Here is a 7,659-nt window from a genome sequence, read left to right as displayed (position 1 = left end):
CCCGCGGCTCCTCTCTCCTCCAACACGTACTTTCCCCGTCCGAGCCCAGCCTGGAGCCGGCGGAGCCCACGGGCGCCCACTCCCACTCCCGCCCCCGAGCCCGCATCCCGCGGGCGGCCCCTCCTCGCCTCCCCGGCCCGCCCCGGCCCCGCTCCGCCTGCGGAGGAGAAGGGCTGACGGCTGCGGAGCGCGGCGGGGGGCTCCGTGGCTCCGCCACGATCGGGATTTCCAGCCCGTCCCGGCCCCCCCGGGGTGACACCGGTGGGGAGGGGGGCCGTGCCTGGCGTGGAAGGGGTCGGAGTAAGGGGGGAGGCGGCTGCGCATCGCTCCGCAGCTCTGTGAGACGGCGGAGGGCACGGCCGCCCCGCGGGACGGGCAGGCACCCGTGGGCACGGGTACAGGCATCCGTCCCTTCATCCCCTCCGAGGGTGACAGGGCCCGGGGGGACCCGGTCCCCCCCTCTCTGGGGATGACACCTTGAAGGGGTCTGGCATCCCGGGGACCCTCCTCCATTCAGCCTGTCCCAGCGCCATCCTCATCGTGCGCAGAGGTGTTTGGCTGGGCCAGGCAGGATGGAGCTGGAAGAGGCTCCGGCAGGGCTGGATTCGAGCGGGTGGGACACGGAGCTTGGAGAAAGAGCCTGGAGAGACCTGCCGGGAGACGCCTGCCTCCAGGTCTGTGCCCGCTCCCACCCAGGCTGAGCCCCGGCACAGCTCACTGCACTGCTGAGTGCTGCTCCTGCAGCTGGGCTGTGAGGAGCTGCCTGGATCCAGTGGCCTCCAGCACCAAGACACCGCCCCTGGGGTCCTGCACCCCCAAATTCCCCCCCCATGCCAGAGCACACAGCAGTCAGGAGCAGCACAGCTCACTCCTCTTCCCTCCCACGGCCCAAGGGGGAAACTGAGGCACCAAGTTCCCACTGGTACCCTCCTTCCTGGGAGGCTCAGTGCCCGCAGGAGCACTCTGCCTCACCGGTGTTGCAGAGGAAAGCAAGCAGGGCCTGGCTGCAACCAGAGATGGTTGGCAGCATGTGGCTGGGCACAAATGTCCCCAAGGTCACCAGGCACAGCCTGGCACCGGGCAGAGCACTGAGCACAGCTCCTGCTCAGGAGCCACCCATGTGGACCGCACACCCCGGCACACCGCCCCAGAGCACCCTTGGGCTGTGGCGTGCTGGCTGTGGGGGACATGGCACCCCATTTCCCTGCTGGCTGGTGAAATAAAGCCAAAGGAGAGCAGCAGGGGACAGTGCCCAGGGACAAAGGGGTAGCAGGTGGGGACAATGTCCTCAGACCAGCCCAAGCGATCCTCCAAAGCCCTGGAGACATTTTTTCTCCCCAGTTTAATAAGACACAAAGACCCTAAAAGCTATGAGAGTGCCTGGCCTGGCCTCTGCACACCCTGCCCCTCTGCATGGGCTGGCAGCAAAGGCAAAAACAGTCCACAGCCTCCCTGACCCACGGCCTGCTGTGCTGGAGCAATGGATCCATGCCCAGCTCTGTCCCTGCTGGGGGACAGTGATGGAGGGGGCAGGCGAGAAGGCCACGGGGATGCCAATGGAGCCATCACTGTGGCACTGCACACCAGTGCCAGCCCCAGAGGGCCACGTGTCCAGGTCTGTAGTGGAACTCGATGCTTTTGCTCAAAGAAATTTCATAGCAGGTGAGGGATCATAGGACAAGACCAGCAAAGCTCTGGGCCAGCTTGGTAGCCCTAAGCTGGCCCTGCCCCTTCTCCCAGCAGCAAACTGGCTGCAGAGGGGAGCTGGCACAGCAAACACACAGAGGGCAGGAAAGGTCCAGGGCTGCCCTGAGATGTGACTTTCTCAGTAAATCATCTCCCACAGCAAAGGAGAGATGCTACTGAAGTCAAAGGGCTGGAGGGTAAATGGGTGTAAACAAGACATTACGCAAGGGAAAAAAACCCAACAAGCTGGAAATAGCATCTGAAAGTGGGAGGGAGAAGAGGTGCTGCCTGCTCCTACAGGAGTGACAAAGGCAACGAAACCTCATCCCCTCTGGGGATGGAGACACGCTAAAACACAGGGATCACAGTGCTGGTGACAGCAGGGACAGGACTCAGGGACAGCAGCCAGGTGATGCTGACAGGGATTTGGTAGGGCTGCTTTGGCAGATGCCAGGTGTCCTGGTTTCAGTGGTCACCAGGGTGAGCGATGGTGCTGGCACATTGCAGGCCACAGCACCTGGGTGGTGGAGCCAGAAATGGTAGCTGACAGGCATGGATTTCAGTTGCTGCCTCCAGATGGTGCGCAGGCTACTTTTTCCCTGGGGGATGCCCGAGGCAGGGCGCAGGTCTGTGCTGGTGCAGAGGCAGGTTGTACTATACCGCTGAGGTGTCAGGAGCCTGAGCAAAAGCCCACTTGAGAAATTGCATCAGGGGATGAAGCATTCCTGGAAATATCTCTCTCATTCTCCATCCTTTCTCTCTCCCTTCCATCCCTCATCTGCCTCCCTTCATTTTCTGGCCACCGTGCTTAGCACACACACACATAGCTGGCTCCCAGCACAGTCCCAGCTGCTCCCCAGGCTCTGTGCACTGTGGCACAGCCATCTCCCTCATCCTTGGGGCAGAGGCTGTTGCCTGCATGCAGAAACGATGCCTCCCACCCCTGTCCCATTCCTTACCCCTGCCCGGGCTTTGCTGCAGGGCAGCCCCTGGGGAGCCCCTGGACTTCTACACCTGCATCCTTGTCCCTGCAGGGACCCTCATGGCTTATTTGTCCTGCACTCCCACAGGGATGAGGGGATGTCTGCTGGAACTGTGGTGTTTGGAGGTTGCTTGTGTTGGGGCGAAGCAATGGAGACACTGCCAAGCTCAACCCAAACTTCGACATCTGTTTCCCTGAAGTCTCCTTTCCTAGCCGAAGACAACAGGCACGTGCTAAGTATGGTCTGCAAGGAGCAAAGACTAGGCAGAGCTTGGTTCACTCAGAGCTGAACCATGGGTCCACCCATCCTCTTCAAGTTGCCAGATCCTGGCCTCCAGGTGGCAACAGACCTCTCTGTCCTGCTTGCCCATGGTCCAGCTCTCCCAGCCCCAGTTTTGCTGGGACACCAGAACCACTGGACCAGGGGTCCTTCTGCCTTTGCTTCCCCTTTTCCTCCACTGTTCACATCAGCCTGCTGGAGCATCCCCCATAACTGGGGCCTCAACAGCTGCTCCCACCCTACCTGCTGCCTTATCTCTTTGGGAAGAGTTGGTGGCTCTCAGGGACTGCACATCACTTCTTTCCCTCGGCATGTCTGTTTCTTGCTATCCCCCCAAGTCCCCACAGGCCTGACAGTGCTTCAGAGCAATCCATCCTGGTTTTCAATTTTCTGATAAGCCAAATAACCAGGAGATGACAACCATCTTCCACTACTGCTCCCCTGCCACTTAAAGAGTGCAAACTGCACATGGGAGCATGACCCTTCAGCCTATTCCCCTTATCAGGCCCTTTATTACATTAACCCTGCCTGCAGGGGATGGCCAGCAGCACACTAAAACCTGCTCCTCATCACAACATGTCAGCCACAGCCTGGCTGTCTCCATGGCTGGAGCATGTCCGGGCTGGGCTGGGCATTTCAGCAGCAAGTTGGCAAGCCAGGGACACCCACGAGGCTCCCTACATAACCCCAGCCCAAGGAATCTCCTTGATCTTCCTCCCACTCCCCGCTACATATCCATCCCTCCCCACGAGCCAGCTGGTGCAGGAGCTATCCCTGCCCATGGCCAGATCCCTCCACAAGCAGGTTAAGGCTGGCACACAGAGGTTGAGCAAAGCCAGCTCTGCACCATTGCCAGGAGAATAAAGAGGCCAAAAGAGAAGACAAACAGCAGCATCGAAGCTTGAAAGCTGCAGCCCTAATAACCAACTGCATCCACTCCCAGCCCTTTTCAAGGGCACATCACTCACGGTAATTGCAGGGCAGACCAGTGCAGCCTTTTACAGAGCTGTCTGTTCTCCATCCCCTCATTTCTCCCCCTGCCTTGCAGTTTTAATTAACACCCTCTGGTCCTGAGCACAAAAAGCCACCAAGACACAGAGTGACACTGCATCTGAGACGGAAACTGAGGCACAGACAGTCACTTGTCCCCTCTGTGCCACCCTCCAGCAGGCAAGAGCCCCCGGGGTGCATTCCTCACTGCCACTGAAGCAAGTGGATGAGCAGACCCTTTGCAGGGTATTGCTGCAACAAATCTGCCCAGCCAGGGATAGCCAGCACAGACAGAACAGGGTTATGAAGTTTTGGGACAGGAATAAACCCTCTCCCTTTGGAGAGCAAGCAAAACTGTTGGCCACAGGGATGTAAGAGGGTTTCTCTCCTTGATGGGAGGTGCCTGCTCAAAGGTGAACCTCTTTGGTCACCTGGAGGTGACATGTCCAGAGGGTGCATCTCACAGAGCAGGAGGATACTCCTTTTGGTTCCCAAGGCCGGGAACGGCCACTCGGACACAGAAGGCACCAAACCGAGACCTGGATCTGGGTAATTTTGCAGTAGGGTAGCTGGGGGTGAATGCAGGTCAGTGGGGTGGCCTTTCCAAAGCACCGCTGCTGTCAGTTACCCAGCAGAGCCTACCCACACATCCTTGTCTGGTGTGGGACACCCTCCTCTAGTAATTTTTTGGCCATTGCCACTCTGTGCATTTCCAGCCACTAACTTTCTAGAGGCCTTCTACCACTGTGCAAAAGCTGTTCCTACTCCCAAAAATCTTCTCTCAGCATCACTACCTCCCTCTCCCCTCTTGTGCAGTCAAAGCAGGCAACTTAACCTCTCCCAGTAGCAGCAGCTCTTTCTAGACTTCCAAGTCCCCTTTTCTGAGCTGGACATAACTTGCCAGCACCATTTCCAGGGTGCAGGCACCTGGCAAAGGAGCCAGCAAGGAGCCTGACCAGGACAGGTAACTGTATCCCTGTGGATGCAGGGCTGGTACCTTGGGATGTTCTGCCCCCAAGTGTGGGAACAGGGGGCCAGGGTGCTGCTCACAGCAGTCACCCCACAAGCCCCCTCTCAGCCTAGGGTTTCTCCCTGCAGCAACTGCTGTACCTAAAGCCCCACAGGTTATTTGAGAAATTGCTGGGAAGGGGCATTTCTCCTCCACCCCAAACTGGGCTGAAAGTAAAAAAGAAGCGGGGGGGGAGACCATTTCAATGTTCACTGGGATAAAAGCAATCAGCTTTCTAAGAAGCAGCAAAATTGGCCTTTGCTCCACAGCGTGTGTCCCCCAGGTCTGCTGGGGGGACGAGGAAAGCAGGCACTCTCCAAGCAGGTATTCGGGCTCCATGGCAACCATAATTTTGCTAATCAGGGCTGGATCAGACAAAAAGTGCTTTTTCACCTGGCAGAAGTACTAGGCTTTTGCAGGTCCCCATCAGGCCAAGTTGCCCAGGGGTGCCATCTCAGCTGTGCCCCTCGCAGCGATAGAGCAGGACAAGGGCTGGCTGCAGCCAGGGCATCCCGATGAGAAGCCACACAGCCCCAACACTGCATCCCCCATCCATCACGAGGCTGGAGACCGTGTTTTTCTACCGAGGCCAGGATGAATCACCCAAGATCAGAAAAGCATCAGGTTATTTCTCCTCGAGCTGCAGACGCATCTGTTGGCCAGGGCTTTGCTAACAACATGCTGTTTTCCTGCCTCCCCCTCGCCACCTCCTTCGGCTCCTGTCTGACGCTGCCCCATGACTCCACACAGAGTCAGCAGAGGTGGCAGAGCAGATGCTGGCATCACAACCAGCAACGGAGATGGCATTTTGTACCTGGAGAGGAGGGGTGCAGCTGCAAGACAGGGAGTCCTACAGCTGCCAGCCCCGTGCTCAGGGCACAGCTACCACCGTGTTTTCCTTAACTGGGAAAATCCTACCTTGGGGAGGATGAGAGGCAGCCCATAGCAGGTCCCAGAGCTGCAGCAGAGCACTTTGCGGGCCCAAGGGGCAGCAAACAAGCTGTGATGGAAATCCCTTGATCTGGCTGCAATCTGCTCTATGGCAAAGGCTGCAGCACGCTCAGTGGGCAGGAGGGACTCGGCACCTGGCCAAACCAGCTCTGCTTTTGCTCAGCAACACAGCCAAGCCAGGGGACACCCAAAGGAGGATTTTACCAGCTGAAAATATCCCAGCCAACCCATAATGAGCTTGGGATCACCTCAGCTACAGCAAGACCTTCCCTGAAGCACATTTCAATGTAGCATGGATCCAGGACAACTTCCCAAGCACCAAGAAGTCACTTTATGGGCTCTATTTATTCCTTTCCAAACCTCCTCCTCCTTCGCCAGTTATCAAAAATAGATAACTACATGGCACAGCGGAGGGACAGCCTCTCTCTCCTACCCTTGCTTCAGAGCCACTTTGCATTTGCAGGTTGATTTGAGGTGTCCCCTAGGTCTCCTAGGATTGATTGCCAGGACTTTTATTACCTCTCCCACCTGACTCACGGTAGATATTCATTCCCTGCCTATGCATGGCTCTCAGCACCAATTCATAAGCCTTTAAATTGACTGGGAAGAGGTTTTCAGCTGGAAGGAAAAAACAGCTGCTCAAGTTCCACAAAACCTTCTTTGCAAAAAACACCAGGCAAGGAAATAACGTCTCTGTGATGGGGTTCTATTTGCCACATAGTGACTCACTCTCCGAGTCAAGATCAAACCCTCCAGCCATGAAAAAAACCCCAACCAGCTAGAACACCACCCCACTGAAACACAAACACGGCAACAAATAGAGATGTAGGCTAGACAGAGGGAAACTCATCACAGGGTCTGCAGTGCTTGCCCCTGAATTCATTTGCAAATGAGCATCTCCCAGGGCTGGCATGGGTCAGGGCTGAGGGACAGGGTCTGCTGCAAGTGCCTTGTTCTTCTTGCTTTCACCCCCAGACACCCATTTAATCATTTCTTTAACGGCACCGCAATTTTCCTTATTGCTTTGTGCCTTTGCAGCCTGACTGCTGGTAACTGGGGAGGGTGGGAGCATCTTACACTGGTTGCTGACACCTTTACTGGTTCACTGGGAGAAAAAAAGGGCTGGGCATGAGAGGGTTGTTGCTTCAGGGAGAGGAGCAGGGAGCCCTCCCAGCATCCGCAGTATCCTCTCCCAAGGCACAGGAAAAGTTGCATGGGGCAGGTGGGAGAGGTGAGAAGGTTTTGGAGAGGGTCTCACTGACCCGATGACCACTCTGTGACCTGAAACATCACAGCAGTCCCAGACACAGCATTTCAACCAAGTATGGACCCTGCTGCTGACGGTAAAGTGGGGGGATCTCCTGGCAGAGATGGGCTTAGGGTGCCCAGTAAGGCCCCCAGCACCTCCCTACCCAGCTGGCAGCCAAGGCTGCTGCTAACCCTCCCTACAGACCCGCCTGTGCCACACACCACATTCAAAGCATTCAAAGCCCTTTTCACACAGCCATAAAGCCTGGCTGCCAGGCATGGGACAAGATGCTCTTCTGCATCTTCTCTACGCAAGAAGTACGAGGCTCTGCTCCAGGTCCTGGGACAGGTTTTTACTCACTTTCCAGGCACTGATAAACTTCAGGGCTGGACTTTTCCAGGCTTGTTCTGCATCCAAAAGATAAATTCAGCTCAAAGAAAGTCAGACACATGCTGTGGCCAGTTGATCCTGGCTGAACATCAGGTGCCCCAGAGCCATTCTACCACTTCCCC

Source organism: Buteo buteo, chromosome 7, assembly GCF_964188355.1.
Source record: "Buteo buteo chromosome 7, bButBut1.hap1.1, whole genome shotgun sequence".
NCBI classification, from domain to species: Eukaryota; Metazoa; Chordata; class Aves; order Accipitriformes; family Accipitridae; genus Buteo; species Buteo buteo.
This window is presented reverse-complemented; position numbering follows the sequence as displayed.